Source organism: Canis aureus, chromosome 34, assembly GCF_053574225.1.
Source record: "Canis aureus isolate CA01 chromosome 34, VMU_Caureus_v.1.0, whole genome shotgun sequence".
In the NCBI taxonomy this organism is placed as follows: Eukaryota; Metazoa; Chordata; class Mammalia; order Carnivora; family Canidae; genus Canis; species Canis aureus.
In genome coordinates this window covers 8,404,393-8,423,657 of record NC_135644.1, presented here as the reverse complement: position 1 = coordinate 8,423,657, position 19,265 = coordinate 8,404,393, and the positions used below count along the sequence as shown (strand labels likewise).

The following is a 19,265-nucleotide window of genomic DNA, read 5'->3' as shown; positions in this document are numbered from 1 at the left end:
CTGGGGGCCAGCAATGCTGCTAAACATCCTGAGATGCACGGGACAGCCACCCTCAAGTGTTTATAGTGCCAGGATTGAGAAATTCTGCCTTGGAGGAATATACCAGGAAAACCACATTTTTCTTTCTCACTAACTTCAGTAAGTATATAGATACCCTATGGAAGGCTCTTCTCAAAACCCAAGCAAAATGGAATGCTCACATAGAACTTTCTGGTCAATGTGCACATCAGCTGGAAAGATTTTAAAACATGCTATTACAGTAAAAAGCATAAGTGGAATATATTTATTGCATATGTTGAGTAAACATATCGGTAAGTATATTTCCCAAGTAAAGCACACCAGCGATACCCCCTTGCTCATCTGATACGTCATAGGACACTAAGACATGATTTACTGCGGTTGATAGTCTATCACAGGGTAGCTGTTTAGAAAGATGTAGTGACTTCCTTTTGAAACTATAGCTGCTGCTCTGCCCTCTGGCTCACTTTGAAAATTGGTGGTTCTGAAAGCTTAAGATACTATTTTTATGCTTTTTATTTGGCCAGGACTTGTGCAACTAGGTTCCTGCTTCTCATTTTCCTTGGCTTGGTCACACTGGTGGAGAATGAATGTGTGTGTGTGTAATGTGTTTAGGACAAGGGGAGGGGTTGTATTTTCCTCAGACAAGGCTCGGATAATTTCTTTCAGGATTAGCTTCACTCTGAAAACCAGGATTTATAATTTCACAAAATCAGATTTTCCTTTCAGGTATGTATTCTTAATTAAACATACAACAACCTCTTCCTTTAAACAGCTGAAGAAGAAGGAAGGTGATATTTGAATATGAGGGGCACTAAAAAATATCTAGGCCTAGTTCAATTTAGAAGAAAATTATGAAGTGCTCTATTTATAATTAGTCTAGACGCAATAAGAAGATATCATTTTAAAAAGTGACTTAGGGCACCTGGGTGGCTCGGTGGTTGAGCAACTGCCTTCGGCTCAGGTTGTAATCCCAGGGTCCTGGGATCGAGTTCCGCATCGGGCTCCCCACAGGGAGCCTGCTTCTCCCTCTGGCTGTGTCTCTGCTTCTCTCTCTGAGTCTCTCATGAATAAATAAATAAAATCTTAAAAAGTGACTTAAACACAGTTGTCTCTTCCTGAAAATGAGAGCTGAAGTTGATCAAAGTGAAACTAAACAATATATCTTAGAGAAAACATGAATTTATACGAACCATGCAGAAGCAAGCATTAGAATATGTGAAAGCTTATTTCAAAGACATTACAATAGAAAAATAATTTGACTTCATTTCAATATAATGAAGATTAAAATTTTTAATTTGCCTGAGCCTGGTACTGAGCTTTTCTTTAGGGAACATATTTCTTTAGGGAAGAAAAGATAGGAACGGGCATGTTGATAACACTGTTTAGGGTGCTACAGTCCTGAGGTCATCCATGTATGAAGTGCTTCAAGATTCCACACGCTAAACATGTTGAAATGAATTTTTAGGTTCTATTGTGCCACTATGCATATTTATACACATTCTACACAAGAAGAATGTTCAAGATGTCATAGAATGTCACAATGTCATAGAATGACAAAATGTATGCCAACTTCCTCTTTTCTAATACAGAGATATTTTTTCATCAAGTACTATGTGTGATATTGTTATTTTATCATTCAAACGAGTTATCATGCCTGCAGTAAAGGGCTTTGACACTGGGACTTTTGGAGGTTGAATAAGAGCCTGAAAGGTTTCAGTTTTTAGCTGACTCTATTCAGAGTCCTACAGCTCCGTATATTTTTTCTTCTCTGGTGAATAAAGAGAACATTTTATGACCGCCAAGGAGCGTACTATTCCCACCAAAGAAAGCTCTTATCTGCCTATTGCTTCCCAGGGAATTTTCTTTAAATTTTATCCTAAAATTTAGCTGGCCTCTTGATCACTTGGCTCCCAAAATACTGAGTCCTTGGTAGTATCATCTGCCGGTTCTAATGAGAAAATCAAGAATGTACTTGTGTGCTTAACACCCCTTAGAGATCAGTGAGTGCTGGAGGCACTTTCAGAGATGGTGTAATTTATACCATTATTCACAGGCAAGGAACACGAGGGTCAGAGCTTTTAGTTGCTTAAGTCCTCAGAGCCGTTCTGTAACAGAGCTAGGATTAGAATTTAGGTCTTCAGCTCTTTAAAAGAGTAACATTTAAGAGGAGTAATACGAAATAGCCTGTACCTTTAAAACAAGTGTTCATTTTTATATAAATGCAAGATGATTAAAATAGGCTGAAATGCATAGTGTTTTATAAAATCAGTGTTCCACTATTTTAACAAGCATTATTTAAGGATTTCAATTAAATGTAAAAATGTACATGACAACCTCAACAAAAAAGCCTATGTTTATCCAATTTAAAAAAGATTCAGATGCCTGTAGGTTTCTCGGAGCAGCATTAATAGAGGGGCTGAGTTTCATCTACTTTATCTCCAAATGACAATTCTAGATTAGACATGTAAAGTCATATCTATCATTAAAAAAAATGTAAGGGAACCTTGGTTCTAATTTATTTCTGATAATGTACACAGCCAATGTCAATGTCATATAATTTAAGTACCAATAATACTCATTTTAAATATGTGTCAATGTTGTTAAAATAGACATATGAATTTTATATTGCATATGGAATCATTATGCTAATAACATGAATAACAAAGTTTCCTTGGTAATCTCTATTTACATGAATGGCAGTGGTAGATAGTAGCCTTCTAAAAATTAGATTATTTACTTATATTGCACAGTATTTAAGTGAGCACACTGTCACTCAAGTTTTTAGGTCATTTGAAATAGTATACCCTGGGAACTCAGGTTAAACTTTCCATAGAACATTTAATGTTGGCATGGGCTTGTTGGCTATTTATGCTCATTGGTGGGACATAGAAGTCTGAGTCTAACAGCAAGTAGTTTCTGATCCCCTCCCCCCACACACACACGCACAAGGAGTTCTAAATAAAGAGAATATTTTTTCTATTCTGAATAAACCTTTGGCATATTTTCAAACAGACAAGCACTAAGCCATTATAATATGCCTGACCTGCTATGGCCCTATCAGACTTGGTTGAGCAGCACTATGGGTTTGGAATATAGTTGTTTTTTTTTTTTTTATTCTTCTGGTACCTTCTGGTTTTGCAGAGTTCATGGTGGCATTGCCTAAATCCTACACGTCATCAAAATTTTCTGATTAAACATGTGATACATAATCTGAAGTCATTTTCAAACATGACTCAACCACTCTCAGAGCGGTATCACTCTTAACTTCTTTTACTATTTCTTCTATAGAAATCTGTCAATCTACCCCAGTGTTTCTATGGAAACCAATGTTGAATTCTTCATTTTGAATCTTACAAATTTGGAGCACAGATGTAACCAGTATGAGATTATTGCATTCAAGGTTTGAACTCTTTAAAACCCAAGGTATTTTCTAAAACAGTGTTTCTCGAACATTGATATGCATAAAAATGACTTGAGAATCTTGCTAAATTGCAGTTTCTGTTTCAGTAGGTGTGGACAGAATCTGAGGTTCTTCGTTTTCAATAAGCTCCCAGGTGATGCTGCTGCGGCTGGTTCTCTGTAGCAAGACTTTAAAAGACAGCAGATAAAATCAAGCAGTTGACTTACAGCAGCTTATGTTTTAGGATATGTAGTTCCATAGCAGTTGTGAACGATACTTTTCTCGTACTTTATATTAACTCTTTACTTAAAGAAAATAAGGTATAAAAGGGTTGGTGGCAGCCAAATGTAAATACACAATGAAGAAATGTTCCTTTTTTCTATCAATCTGAAATTTTGCAGATTGGCTCACACATGCTAAATCTGAGAGGTTTTTATCACAGTGTCTGCATACTAACCTGGAGGAAACTTCCCTGAAGCTAGCCCAAGGATTCTCAGGGTCGGTCCTGGTGGAATGGTCATATGGAGACTCTGAGGAGGCCTGGGATGACTTCCTGCAGCAAGTCTTTGTTTTTGTTGTTGTTGTTGTTGTTTTGTTTGCTTGTTTTTGTTTGTTTTTGTTGTTTTTTTTGCAGGGAGTCTTTGTAAGACTTTCTGAGGACAACCATTATGGACAGAGATACAACTAGATGCATTCATATATGAGTTTTCTAGGTACATATGGATGTGCATGCATATGTGTATGTTTATTTCAAAAGAGAACAGAGAAAGAAGGAGGAGGATACTTTAAAAAAAAAAAATAAAGAACCCAACACCCCAGAGAAGAACACTAACACACGATTGTAAATGGGTTTGCATTTCCCCTTCAGCACCACAATGGTTCCCATCCTTCATCCCATTTGTCATTACATAATATTGTTATAGTTACTGTTTGTCGTCTTGTCCTTACCATATCACCTGTATATTGTGTTAAATAATATGTCCTGTTTGTGTCTGACATGGAATTCCATTTCAGTGAATTTCATGAACCTGTAAAATATTTAATGTGACCATTGGAATAAATTATCTATGCAGCATAAATTAGTGACTTAATGCCTGGCAAAGCAAACTTGCTATTATTACATCTCTCCTAAACATTTTCTCCTTAAAATCAATGACATGGCAAGAAAGTATAGGAGAAATGAATTCAATAGCTAGTGCTTTTCCATAGAGAAAGGTGATGTTCATTGATGGGGCATATAATTCTGGGTGTAACTGCAAGTGGTTTCTGATTTTTTTGCCCAAAGGACTTTTAAATAAAGAGCATATCTTTTTCCCATTCAGAATAAACCTCTGGCATATTTTCAAACAGATAAGCACTTTATAATATGCCTGGCCTGCTGTGGCCCTGAGAGACTTAGTAGGGCAACATTCTCAGTTTGGAACATAGAAGTTCACTACCTTTCAGGTACCCCTTTTGCAGAGTTCTTGGTGGCGTTGTCTAAATCCCACACATCATCAAAACTGTGTAATTAAACATGTGATGCCTAAATCCGAATTCATTTTCAAACAGGACTCTATCACTCTCAGAGTATTTGCTTGTGAGAAATCAGTAAATTTGACTTAGAAAACTGTCTTCACTTGCTTTGATTACTGTCATGTTATAAAGCAGATCACTATTCTACAATGGGATGTTAAATAGGAATACATTCCCTATCAAATATTAAACACCATGATGATTTTTCCTCTTGAATTGAGCAATTGCATTAATTAAAAACATTTGTGAGACAATATTTATACAAGGATAAACATCCCTTATCTGCAAGAGGCTGAATGAAATAATCAGATTAAATGTATTACTTCTACAGAAATTTAATGTTGCATTATATTTTAAGGAGCTCCCAGTAGAGCAAAGAAACAGGTAAGCAAATTCTATTGTTTCTAAGTACTTACTAGACATAATACACATTTCATTATCCACATGCATAAACCATTAGCAGTAAAAAAGAAATGAACACACAAAACATTGGTTCTTGAAATAATCACATATGCTTTAAGAACTTTAAGAAATAAGCTAGAGAAATCCACCTTTAAAGACCATATTCAGTACTTCACATGGAAAATTCAAATACAGTAGCCAATGGACTAAAAAAAAACCCAACAGCAGCTTCTTGAGCATGATTTATGATAGTACATTTAAATAAAAGTCACCTGTAAGTTCTATTTAGAAATAACTCTTTTAGGACTGCTACCTATGAGGAATGTAAGTGGATTTATATTTGAAGTTGATAGATGTATATACAGATCTGAATAGTATTTTCCTGTTTTGATCCACTATCTGGGAATGCTGTTTGAAATACACAAGTTTTTAATTATACATTTATAAAACTGGATTTGGGCTGAGTATTTTATCTTATAGGATGCATATAAATACTTGTCTGTATTATTCCATGCTAAAAAAAGAAAAGTCTGTTTCTTCATTAACTCTTGGTCATCAGTTGGTCATAGTACTGGTTCTATCAACATGAAGTGTTTTTTTTTTTTTTTAAGCTCATTACATCATGCATCACCTGGGCACTTTATATATTACCTAATTCATACAGATAAGAACTCATACTAACAAGTAGGTGTACATACACACACACACACACACACACACACACCCCACTTGTGTGGTGAAAACACTTGAAACGGTTTTTATTAATTCACAATGACATGTGACATGCTGTGCTATATAACTGTGTTTGAGACAATCAGTGATAATTTCTCACATCAAAAGAAACCATATAGATATTCCTAATTCTAAGGTTCCCTGTGAGATATGTTCCCTGTGACGGATGGGCTAGATAGGTTAGATGTCAGAGCACAGAATGGGACTCATATGCCAAGAAAACTAGGCCCTGTAGCTCAGACTGTGGTCCTGACTTGCACATGTACACTTTCCATGATACATTTTTAATTGTAATAGTAAATTAATATTTGTTCAAATATATAATGTGTTGCCATAGGTTTGAACAACAACTACAATGAGTTCTCTGCTTGAATATCCATTTCTAAGTTGTGGATGGGATCTTAACAGTACTTCATTGTTTATATAGTTATCTTTACAAAGCTTTTGATAAAATACAATTTCAGTACTTGGCTTTGTGGAACATCAGCTGGTTTTCTTTTAAGTGATAAAGTATAATACCATTCTGTTTTATATGACCAAAAGTCACCTTCAAGAACATGGAAATAAAGAAAGCACTTACAGTTAACATTTAGAAAATACAAAAGGATTAGTTTCATTGAAGTTTCCGATTAATGTAGGTGCCAAAGTAGTCATTTGTATTCTATCCCTCAATTAATTAGTAGACCAAGATATGATTTTATAGAACTGATTACTTTTAAAGGTATAACACAATGTCTGACATATTTTAGCTCTGGGTTCCATCAAAAAGTCTTAAAAATATACTAGCAGTATGAGCTCACCCTTGCTGATAGGAAAGTACTAATCCATGAAAGATACCTTCACTCTTGCAGTGTAGCGGAGTACCAGCTAATAAATCGTCCACTCTGGGATTTGATGTCAGAGGCTAAAAGGGTTCTTTTTCTTCTAATATTAAAATTGCTGTTGTTGAAGAAAGCTAAGCTCTACAATGGTATAATTACAATGTCTTTCTAATTTTTCTCCTTTGGTTTGTTGATAATGACAACAGCCAGCAAATGATCAAATTTTATTTATGTTCCACATCAAGTATCCCCTTGCTCTGGTGAGCATCATCTTCTTCAAATAATTTATCTCTTTTGAAATCCCCAAAATATCATAGAAAGCTGCAGGAAAAATCAAGTGTGAAATATTGCAAGTAGATGACAAATATCCATGATGTAACAAATTTATGGAAAAGGGACAAATTTATGTTGCCTGCCCTTATCCCTACCTCTGAAAATGCTTGATTCACTGTGATTCATTTGTTGCTAACTCCCTGCCTTTTTCCCAGATGTAGTTGTTGCAGACCTGCTTCTGATAAACTTGCGATGCTCACTAATTGGTTCCAAGAGTTTTTGGTAGATTCATTGGGATTTTTCTACATAGAAAATGATGCTGTCTGCAAATAAAGATAGTTTTATTTCTTCTTTTCCAAACTGCGAAACTTTTATTTTCTTTTCCTGTCTTATTCACTAGCTAGGACTTTCAGTACAATGTTGAGTAAGAGTTGTGAGAAGACCTTCTTACATTCTTCCCAATCTTAGGGGCAAAATGTCCAGTCTCTTGCCATTAAGTATGATGTTAATTACAGGATTTTTGTAGATGATCTTTATCAAGTTGAGGAAATTTCTTCTCTTGCTAGTTTTGAGAGTTTTTTTAAGTCATTATGAACACGTGCTGAATTTTGTCAAATGTTATTCCTGAATCAGTTGACATAGCATGTGATTTCTCTTGCCTGTAGATGTGGTGGATTGCACTGATTGATTTTTGAATATTGGACCAGCCTTGCATACCTGGGACAAATCCCACTGGTGCATATAATTTGACTTCTGCATTGTCGTACTTGACTTGTTTGTACTGTGTGGGGAATGTTCATGACTATATTCATGAGAGATATTGACTATAGTTTTCCTTTCTTTTAATATCTTTACCTGGTTTTAGTAGAAGAGCAATTCTGATCTCATGGAATGAGTTTTAAGTATTCTACTTCTATTTCTTGAAGAGATTGTGGTGAATTGGTATTATTCCTTCCATAAATATTTGGTAGGTTTACCAGTGAAACCATCTGCACATAGAACTTTCTTTTTTGGAAGTTTACTAATTATTGATTCAATAGCTTAAATAGATATTGGGTGATTCAGGCTATTTCTGCTTCTGTGAGCTTTGGTAGTTTATATTTTTCAAGGAATTGATACATCTCATCTCACTTATCAAATTTGTGGGCTTGGAGTTTCTTATAGCATTCCCTCATTAGGCTTTTAATATTTAACAGTCGTCAGTATTGAGGTATTTTTGTATATTCCAAAATATTTAAAAATTTCTCTTCAGTTTTATTTTTGACCCATGTGCTATTTAGAAGTGTACTGTTTAGTTTCCAAATATTTGTGAATATTTTCTAGCTATCTTTCTGATGTTTAATCCTGTTCTGATCTGAGAACATGCTTTGTATGGTTACTATTCTTTTAAATTTAAGTAAGGTGTGTCCTATGGGCAAGAATATGGTCTATCTTGGTGAATGCTCCCTGTGAGCTTAAGAAGAATGTGTATATAAATTGGATCTAATTGATTGATAGTGCTCTTTAGGGTCATATATATCCTAATATTTAGGTGTTAGTAGTACCATCTATTGAACTCTCTTCTTTACACTGTGTCATACCGCACCTTCATCCTTTGGTTCACATTTCTAACCATGGCTTCCCTTCGTCTTTCCTTTTTTTTTTTTTTTTTTTTTTTTTTTTTTTTTTACCAAAGAAAGACTTAACTGGACTTTTCTAGAACATGGTCCTTGTGTTGGTTTCCTGATGCTACTATGACGAAGAACCATACACTGGGTTGCTTAAAACAACAGAAATTTATTCTTTCTCAGTTCTGAGGGTTAGAAGCCCAAAATCAAGGCATCAGCAGAAACATGAACTCTCTGAAGTCTCTGGGGGAAGAATAGTTTAGTGTCTCTTCTTGTTCCTTATGTTATAATATCTGGTGTTGCATAGCTTGCAGAAGCTGACAATGCCAACAATCTCTGTTTCTTTTATCACATGGCCTTTTCCTGTGTGTCTCCTTTGCCTCCATGTCTGTTATGGTCTTCTTATAAGAACACAAGTCACTGGGTTTAGGGCCACCCTGACGCTATTCAGTCCAGTCCAGTCCTCTACTTGGGTAACAAAAAATGTCATGCAGACACATTTTATTGCGGGCTCTCACTCCCTCCCAGAGGCTCCCCACATGCATTCATTTCCTGAATCTATGGGAAATTCACAGTGAGAGGGAGGATGAAACCCACAGCTGACACATCACCCTGATGTTTGGCTATTTTCCCCTTCCTGTCCTACATTCTGCAACACTTAGTGGAACATAGCATACAACTCTTCCAGATTAGTGCATATCCCATTTCCTCACAAGAATTTATTTTTTTTCTTATTTAATCTGATAACTGAGATCAGGATATGATGAGAAATTCTATTACTCCTTTGAGAGTAATAGAAATGATAAATATTCATTTCAAGAGGCATCTTCTGGAGCTACATTAACTGTAATCAAAGGTAGGCCTCTGGGAGTTGATGTGGCAATGGCTGCAAGAGAAGACACTTTGGAGCAGATGGGCATTTATTTTAGCCTTTCCGATCCTGCCAGGTAACTGGTTTCCTACTTTTGTCTCCATTTCCAGTGGCCCTGTTTGCCAATAGCTTGTTTGCATGTGGGTTTGAATTATACTTATTGCAAAGAAAGGCTCTCTGGCGTCATGAGAATAATATGGGTTGGAGACTATTCACCATGAATAAATTATGTTTCTTTTTATTTCATCCTTTGAATTTTTATCTTCAAAAGATTTCATTATATTATTTTTAATGCTAACAGGAGATAAAAATACCATTTTGTAGTTGTTTGGATCAATAAGGTTCTTGGAAAAGAACAGTTGTTGAATGTCAAAGGGAAAAGTTTATTTCATTAGCTAGGTCTGGAGCAGTTATTTCACAAGTATTGATATTTAAGTGGGTCCTAAATGGGAAAAGCCATAGCAGGGAGCCATCTGAATACAGATTGAAAACGTCAAAATATGTAACTATTATTGCTCTGGTTTAAAGAAAACTCAGGTTGGATAAATGTTTTCCAGCTATTTCTGTGGTTAAAATATATTTCTATTTCAGCCAGTCTTTATTGTGCTAATTAGAAATATATGCACACCAACATTCTTGTCTATACAACTCTTTGTATTCCTTTGTCCTTTTGGGAAAATGGGGTGTTAATTTTATGATATAAAAAGGAGAATCCAAAGAATTGGATTTGCCAGGTCCTGGCTTATACAAATGAAACTGCCATTAAACAGCAGAAATTGCTATGTGGCCAAACACTCAAACTCCAGGATCAAGAATTTGTTCATCTGGAGGAATGTCATGCATCCAACCTTCACCACTGCTTCTTGGGTTGATGATGCTCTATAAACTCTCACCAACATAAGGAGCAGTGATGTGGGGATTCATGGGTAAAAGCCAAATTAGCAGCTTTGTGCTTTCCATTTTAAGGCTGAATTCATACACAGCTGATAACATTCAAATCTCATCTCATGTAATGAGAGTAGAGAAAATGAATTGTTGTTGCTTTAAGCAGGACACTGTTTCATTTAGTGAATGCAAATCTTTTGGCTCTTTGATACAGTTCAAGATTCTGCTAATGGAAAACAGTCTGTCATGCTTTGGCATATGCATTGACATGCACAATATCAGAGCATACTAGGAGGATATAGTTTATCTTGTTTCAAATAACTTATTTCATGGACACACTTAAAATAATGTACGTACAACAGGAATGTCAAAAGCTTCAGATGGCGATTTCTAGTAGGGAACCGTCATAAATAAAAACAAAACAAGTGGAACAAGATGCAATATTTTTTCCTTTGTTCATTTGGAAATCAAAATCTAAATTCTTGGATTTGGCTTTTTTAATATTTACACATATGAATGAAATGCTCCTTGCAAATAAGCTCTGTACACAACCAGATAACTGAGATTATTGATTACTATAATAAAATACTGATAATTTGTGTAGTGTTCTGAAGACGTACATACATTCTGGCTTGGCATTTTGGACATAGTCGTTGTAGTATGCCTACAATGACTTCATGACTAGAAACTGATTCTGATTGGCCAACATCCATAATAAGAAGGAATAATCAGGTAACAAATACATCTTTTCTTTTTTAACATTCTCCCACCCCCTCTCTCCAGAAAAAGAAAGAAAAAAACAAGCTAGATTTATCTTTGCTTACCTCTAACAACAATTCAAAAAATATTTTTGGGTATGACTATGTCTTAGGTGCTGGGAGTATAATGATGAACAGGGCTGTCACAGAGCTGGCCGACAAATATCTCACATTCTAGCCAGAGGAGACAGATGTTCAAACATGCAATTTCAATTCTATGTATCAAGGGACATGACATGGGCAGCTCAGGTGTTGACAACACACATGGCAGGAACATCTACACTGGACTTGATGGATCAGAAGGCTTCCTGGGAGAAGGTGTGTCTCAAACAGACCAAGGAGGATATGCAGGAGTTAAGCCACATAAAGATAGGTTAGACTATAGTAAGGGAGTTCTAGGAAGAAAGGACTGGAGAGAAGAAAGAACATGAGAAGTTAAAAACCTGAAGTAAAATTTCACTTTCTGGGGGGATCAGAAGGGATGGAACAGAGATTGGGAAGGGGAGGCCAGGTACTAAAGGGCTTTGTGTATCACTTGAAGAAATTTAAACCTGAGTCAAGTGGTTAGAAGGTTCTTGCAATAATCTGCTTTAAGGCTGCATCTTGATTATAAGTGATGGTTAGCATTACTGAATGAAATAACCAATCATTTACTGCTTCTTTTTCCGAAGGTTTTAGATATTTTAGAATACAGAGAGATTTGAATGGAAGGGTTCCTGCAGTAAATTTCTCTTGGAATTGAGCGTGAAAAAAATTTTTACTGCCAAATATTTATATACTTTTTATAAAATATTCAGAACTGGAAAGCTCAATGATTTTGCCTTTAAGGAAGCTTAAAACACATTTTGTGTTGTGTTTCTTCAAGGTGTCAAGTACATGTTCCTTCTAATCTTCTTTGTCATTCACATTTTCTTGTTGAGAATTTTTTTAATATTATTAACTGTCCAGAATTTTCTGTAGAAGAAATGGGCATAAACTATATATAAAGACATCATTTGAATTTCCTAGGTTTTTATTTTTAATAAATAATTTTAGTTCATACTTTTTTAAGGAGAATTCTTTGGTCAAGGCAGAAATCCTAGTAAAAGGAAAATCACACTTAAGTCTTTGGGATAAAAATACAACTAGAAGAATAACTGAATAGCTAATTACTCTTCACTACTGTGGAAATCACTAGATAGTCAACTGATAATCCAAAAGAATTGGTAGCTAGATAGGTAGGTAGGTATGAAAATGGATGGAGAGATAACCAGATAGATAGATGGATGGATGTTTGGATGGACAGATAGACTGATATATAGATAGCTGAACTGTATCTTAAATATCAGCACAATGCTTTTTCCCAATATTTGAGCTCCAGGTGTGTGTACATACATGTGTGTATATACATATATTTGACATATATGTCAAATACATATTATATTTGGTATATGCATCAAATATATCAGGGGTTTATACCTTATTTAGTCATATGCCATGGATGGATAGAGATAACTATCCATCTATTTAGATGGATAGATCCCAAAGGATTAGCCTTTAACTGGCAACATGTAAAGCAAACAAGCAACCCCCATGCCCTAACAACCTGAAGCCACAAATTCAACGAAGTTGACAAAGTGGGAAGGGAGGTCTTACTAAATTAACAAAAAAGAGAGAGTGGGAAAAGAACTTGATACCTCGTTTTGCCTGCCTGCCCTCTTTGGACATGAATAGATTTTACTATTTAGTTTCTACATGGAAATAGCAATTAGGCAAATATGTTAAATATGTGAAAATGGACAAAAAGGATAGGAAACTTAAGAGACTATGAGTTTCCTAGGACATCATGTACATAAACTTTAAATAGGTTTCTGTCAAAATTGGAAGGAAATTAAGAGATTTAATTGTTTAATTAAAATGGTACACAGAAAAAATACGTTAACTTTACTCAAACACACATTTCATATATTCAGATAACATTCAGTAACTTTTTAATATTAACTTGAATATATTACTTAAATATTTTTATATTCTAGACAGTCTCGCAGCAACATAATGAATTTCTTCCCTTCATCAAAAATCTATAATAAATTATGCTTTCAACTAAAGATTTTGCCCTACCATGACAAGGCTATGTTTAAAACTTAAAAACAAATGCTTCTCTCATTTATGTTTATTTTTTAAAGGAACCAAAAAAAGTCTGCTTTCTAAATAATATATTTCAGAAATGCATAGAACATTCTTCAATATTACAGTGATAATTATAAGAAAAGGATAGAATTCACCTTATTTTGTCTTATTACACACTTTTTCCCCTTAGATAATACTAAGTGCATCCTTCTAGTTTCAATTTCAAGTCTTTGAAAAAGACGTAGTGTTAAGAAATTAGAAAGCAATTTAAACCCCAATTCATAAAACATCATCTTCCCACCTGAGAAAGGTTGGAAATCACAGACTAATAAATACCACTCCTTTAATATTCTAAAGAAACAGCATCTGAACAAGAATAGTGGGCAGAAAGCAGTGTAACGATAAATCGCATCAAACGATGTAATCCCTCTCAGCCTTCATAGGATGCTTTCCATTTTCCAAATCTTTATAAGACATGAAAACTCTCAATTGCCCGAGAGGTAGATGATGAACCCATTTTTCCAAATGGGAAACTGAGGCATTGAGTTGTCTTTACCACACGCTGTAAAAAATGGTCAGCAGCAGAATCAAGATAAGATGCAGGACGAAGGTTGCTCAAAACGTGACAGTGGCACAGCAGGAATTATGTTGGTCCATCTACAGCTTGTGCTCTGTTTTGCTCTATGACGTGCACCGCTGCTAGAACTTTGAAACTCCATCTGAAGTTGACAGCACATCTATTCTCCATTGTGAAACCCCGTGAGATCAGCATGAGGAATGATCATCTACAGTGGCCTCCTCAGACTTAGGAGGGTTGGGTAGGTTGAAACTACATAGAATGTATTTCAACAAATGAGATCAAGACATGAAACACAAAGAAAGGGCAGCTTATGCAATAAGGTAAATGGCAGCTTCACTTCAATATTTCTACTGTTATTCTACAAAGAGATGTTTATGAGTACAATTAAAAACACATTATCAAGCAATTGGATTTGAAATTTAACTCACATCTCTCCGCCGATGTGAGCCTTGATGTACATGCTCTTACATGTGGAGGGACTAAATATAGTGTGATTTTGCTGGGCTTTATATTGAACACATCTCTTTCTAGAATACAAAAATGTATGCGTATCCTCTACTAATAATTTACCAGGCTCCTCAAGTATACTGAAACGCTAAAGAAAATGTGATTATTTCACTGAGCAGCGTACTAGCCAAACAAACAAAATGGCCAGAGTTGGGGTAGACTTGGAAGAGAGATGCAGGAAGATGTGGGAGATGCAGGAAAATAAACAACTCTGGTGTCATTCTTTAGGCTCGTGAGAATGATGTCTGGGGGTGCCAACCCCGCAGTCACTGTGTGAGTACCCAGTACATTAGGGACACACTGATATAGATGACACACAGTGTTATCCAGTTTATTCTTGTGATTGGCGGCCTGTGGTTACCTGTCACGTGGAGGATGACATTGGAAGAGAGAATGCCACTAGAGTTTTGGGCCCGAGCCACATAGAGGCCTGCGTCTGCCTCACATACCTTTGGAATGAACACCGAATGTCTTGTCTCCTTGTGTAAAACCTGTAAGTGCCCATCTGCAGACAATTTCTGGCCCTTCTTGTACCTGAAGCAGAGAGTCAGTTTTGAAAGTCAGGATCACTGTATATTCACATCATTTCCAAGTTCTAAAAACCATTGCAAACAAGCCCATTACCACTGCGATATTCTCTTTCTAGTGTTAGCAGGAACTTTACAGCTACCACAGATTCCAATGGGGCTGTTCAATCTTCAAGCAGAGGTTGGAGACTTGTGGCCAGAGAAATGCTTGATTGGGTCAGACTGTATTTTCAAAAAAATTGAATTTTTTTTGACAACATTTAACAGTTGGAATATTGCATGTGAAAATTCAGATATCCTACTCCTAAAAAAAATCCCAGAACAGGGTGCCTGCCTGGGTCAGTTGGTTAAGTGTTGGTCTCCTGATTTTGGCTCAGTTCATGATCTCAGGGTCATGAGATTGAGCCCGATGTGGGACTCTGCACAGGGCCTGGAGCCTGCTCAGGATTCTCTGTTTCCCTCTGTATTCCCTCACCCCTCTCTCTCCCTCTCTAAACAAACAAACAAACAAACAAAACACACACACACACACACACACAAACCCAGATCACCTGGTCACAGAGGGCCACCATTTGCTTATGGCAACAATTACCTACAGTGTGAAATGGCACCCCTCTGTTTGGCTTGTGTCATTCTTTCAGCCACTATGGAACAGCAGCTGTGACTTCTGGGAGTCCATATTGGAGTTAGGCTCATCCATCCCATCATATTCACCCCACAAGATCCATGTGAGAATTCCAATACGTTGTTTTAGAGGAAGCTACTTACACATTTCCTAGTGAAATGAGTTCATTTAATTTTTATGAATTAATTTCATTAGAAGAAAAATGACTTCTAATTACAAAAGGCATTTATGTAATTGGATTATTACTGTTGATGACATGTTTCTAAAAGTTTCCTATGAACATGAGTACTTAGCTGCCTCTTTTTAGAAAGCAAATAATTTATTTTGTATATTCTTGATTCTTGTTTATTTATACCCGTGTTCCTTCACCTAAGGAGTGGTAACAAACCTGAATAATTTTCTATTCCCATTGCCTATGTGATAATTTTGCATTTTCATGGGAGTCCAAAGAATGTAGGATTCTAAGAGCTTGCTAGGTGATAATTGAGCAAAATCATCGTAAATCCAAAAGCAAGATATTTTTTCACAATATGGTGATGATTCTTCAACAATAAATACTAGCCAAGTTATTTGTTGTGTGGACAAAACCAAGAAATACTGCAGACAACGTTTTTCTTTGGGGTGAACTGGTATTTAATAATGAGTAAAATATTTTCTAAATTCATAAATATGAAATTTCTGATCTATAAAAAACCATGCAATTGTAAAAACAATATAATAAAACAAAAGCACAAATGGCTGCACGGTAGCACAAATGCAGAATCTTTTAATAATAATATAATTTTAATAATATTAAATAATAATCTGAGAGACCCGAGTTTTCTCATAGATTCTTTAGTTAACCAACTCACACTTCAAGTATCATCAGTGGGCACACGCAGGAGTTGAAACTCTTAATTTAGTGTCTACTGAAATATTGTGATAAATAAATGCTATTTTACTTAGTTTAGGAGTATGAATTCAGTCTCATATATTTATAACTTTGTTCTCAGATAAATCTACTTACAGGTGAAAAATATCTAAATGTTTAGAAAAAACCCATGTAATCGAGAAAGCGAGAACTACTTTTAAAACAGTGATTCATAACCTGTATTCTTCAGTTTACTTTCTATTAAAACAAATATGCTAAAAAATAATGATGTCTCCAGAGGGAAATCCTATTGTTCACGGCTCAGTTATTACACCACCTTTCAAAAATGGGTTTATTACCTGTCACTGGGAGCAACTGTGAAAGAAATATTTTTATTCCCTCTCTCACACTGAAGACATTTATAGAAAGAAATCTTAGTGAAATAAACACAAATATTACAAAAATGATGGGTGACTCTGTTGGGAAGAGGGAAAAGATGAAATAGGCAAAAAGAAATGGGGGGGGGGAACCCGATTCTTTTGCGTTTTAATTGAATATGGGAGGTTAGACTAAGAAAATGTCATGCTTACGTGGAAATAAGCAATAGGAAAGAATTTCAACCCACAATCTTCAGAAATGTGGAATGTTAAACTAATACCAGAAAGAAAAAAGAGGAAAAGGAGCCGCACAAGAGCACAGCTAAGCTACAGTGCTTTCGGAGTTGGTTAAGTCATGATTTTACGGGTTCCTTTCGTTGCTGGCGGGTGTTAGGCCTGAGCGCCTGCAGGGGGGCCGGGGGCTGGGGTGAGTCCTGAGGGCTGCAGTGCTGCACAACGTTAATCAGCTGCCCCCCCCCCCCCCCAGCTTTAAGTCAGCGCACCCAGAATGGTTGCTCGGTGGTTCAATGCGTGTATGACTTGTCATTATAGGCTACCCACCAGGTCAGTGTAGGCTCGGGAAATCCTGTAACTTCCACTTCCAAAGTCACTGGAGAACCTTCCGTGACAGTTACATTAGACAGGAGCCTGGAGAAACCGGGTGCCTGGCGCGCACGGCCGGCCCCAGCGCCGCCGGCTGCTGCGCCCTCCGCCTCCTCCCGCGGGGCCGCCGCCCGGGCCCCGAGCAGCCCGCCTCGGGGCGGGGGCGGGGTACCGGGGCCCTGCACGTGGTCCCGCGGCCCCCGCCAGCTCCCCCGGGCCGCCGCCGCGTGCACCGCGCCCCCTCGGCCCGAGGCGGTCCCGTGTGCCGGGCGTCCCGGGGGCCCCACCGCGAGCTCCGCTCGGGCCCGCGGGGACGCCGTCTGCACCGGGCCCCGAAGGCTTCCTCCCGCGGCCTCGGGAGCGGGGGCAGAGGCGGCGGGCGGCGGCCTGCGGCGGCTCCCGCGGAGGCCCGGGCCCGGGCGGGCGCGCTCCTCCTCCTCCGCGGCGGCGGCGGCGGGGCCCGGGGGCGGGGGGCGGCCCGGCGGCGGGGGCGGGGGCGGGGCCGGGGGCCGGGGGCGCCGAGCGCGCGGGGCCTCCGCCGCCCACGCACCTGCTGCCCGCGCCTGCAAAACAGAAAAGCCAAGGCTTCGGGTGAGTCACGGAGGTGCGCGCCTCGGGCTCTCTAACTCCACCGTCGCCCGGGCCCGCGGGGGGTCAGGGCTGCGGCGGCGCACCTGGGCGCACCTGGGAGCACCTGTCCACGCGCCTGGACGCACCTGGGAGCACCTGTCCGCGCGCCTGGGCACACCTGGGAGCACCTGTCCACGCGCCTGGACGCACCTGGGAGCACCTGTCCGCGCGCCTGGACGCACCTGGGAGCACCTGTCCGCACGCCTGGGCACACCTGGGCGCACCTGTCCACGCGCCTGGACGCACCTGGGAGCACCTGTCCGCGCGCCTGGACGCACCTGGGCGCACCTGTCCGCGCGCCTGGACGCACCTGGGAGCACCTGTCCGCGCGCCTGGACGCACCTGGGCGCACCTGGGAGCACCTGTCCGCGCGCCTGGACGCACCCGGGCGCACCTGGGAGCACCTATCCGCGCGCCTGGGCGCCCCCGCCCGACCCCGGCTGGCAGGCCTCGCGGGGGCCAGGAGACACAGGCCTGCTCTCCGCCCGCAAGGCCCCCGGGTCCCCCAAGCCGTGAGCTGAGGACTCTCCCTCCACCAGCAATTTCTGCTCTGTTTTGTCTACACTGCGTGTGAGCACACAGTTCCGGACTCTCAGGGCTCCCGTGTGAGGTCATTCCCTACGACCCTGCCGAGAATAACCCCTCTGTCTTCCTTAGGAAAGCCATTCGTTACCATCACCATCACCATCATCATCATCATTATTATCATTATCATTATTATTTTTATTACTGTGGTTAAACGTACACAACATGAGATTTGCCGTTGCAGCGCACGGAGCGCACCCACACTGGCGCAGCCGCCCCCCCGCCCCCCCCCGGGTCGTCCCAGCGCGTGGCCGTCCTTCCAGCCCGGGCCTGTACCCCTTCAACACCGAGGTCCCGCTCCCCACTCCCGCCAGCAAGTCCTACAGCCCGTCTTTAGCAATCTGACAACTCCAGTTACCTCATAAGGGGAAAGCTATTTATTTATTTACTTACTTACTTACTTACTTATTTGGAAAGCCATTTTTATTTTTATTTTTACTTATTTTTTGGGAAAGCCATTTTTATTTTTATTTATTTATTTTTTATTTTTTGGGAAAGCCATTTTTATTTATTTTTTTATTTATTGGGAAAGCCATTTTTAATGACTGGTTTTATTTTCTTAAAGCCCCTTATTTTTATTCTTCCGC

General features: G+C 38.8%; 1 long non-coding RNA gene across 1 annotated transcript; it reads right to left on the bottom strand.

Annotated features, from left to right (window-relative positions):
- Nucleotides 1–5,871: 5,871 nt before the first annotated feature.
- Nucleotides 5,872–17,457, bottom strand: LOC144304872 (uncharacterized). Its single transcript, XR_013371865.1, has 3 exons — nt 17,422–17,457; nt 14,931–15,015; nt 5,872–14,223 (listed from the first exon to the last, which is right to left on the bottom strand). It is a non-coding gene; the product is annotated as an uncharacterized LOC144304872 (long non-coding RNA).
- Nucleotides 17,458–19,265: the final 1,808 nt, after the last annotated feature.